Source organism: Apis dorsata, unplaced genomic scaffold, assembly GCF_000469605.1.
Source record: "Apis dorsata unplaced genomic scaffold, Apis dorsata 1.3 scaffold_74, whole genome shotgun sequence".
Lineage (NCBI taxonomy): Eukaryota > Metazoa > Arthropoda > Insecta > Hymenoptera > Apidae > Apis > Apis dorsata.
Genome location: NW_006263372.1, coordinates 1,995,129 through 1,995,580, shown reverse-complemented (window position 1 = coordinate 1,995,580; position 452 = coordinate 1,995,129). Strand labels below are relative to the sequence as shown.

Sequence of the window (452 nt, the reverse complement as noted above, 5' to 3'; positions counted from 1 at the left end):
TTTTTTTTTTTTTTTTTTTTTTTTTTTTTTTTTTGTAAATATATGCATGATGATACGATGAATGGGATTATACGTTATTATAATGTAATAAATTCGCGACAGATAGATAGATGGGCGTGTGAAAGGAAAAAAGAAATAGCGAGGACAATGGAGATATAACACGCGAGAATTTTTTTGGCAGCAGATGCGAGTGAGATTTCTCTTTGTATATTTTTTTCTCTCTTTTTTCTTCTTTTTTTCTTTTTTTTTTTTTTTTTTTTTTTTTTTTTTTTTTTTTTTTTTTTTTTTTTTTTTTTTTTTTTTTTTTTTTTTTTTTTTTTTTTCATATAAAATCTCCATGTGCCGATGAATTTGTTTGAAAATTTCGTATATTTCGAATCGACAGATTTGAAATATTCAAAATTTTCTTTCCACGGACTTCCTTTATATATGCAAATTTTAAAATAAATTTT

General features: G+C 22.3%; 1 protein-coding gene across 8 annotated transcripts in view; it reads right to left on the bottom strand.

The window, feature by feature from the left end:
• LOC102675632 (potassium voltage-gated channel subfamily KQT member 1) overlaps nucleotides 1-452 on the bottom strand; it is a 55,308-nt gene that overhangs the window by 15,784 nt on the left and 39,072 nt on the right. The window lies entirely within an intron of this gene.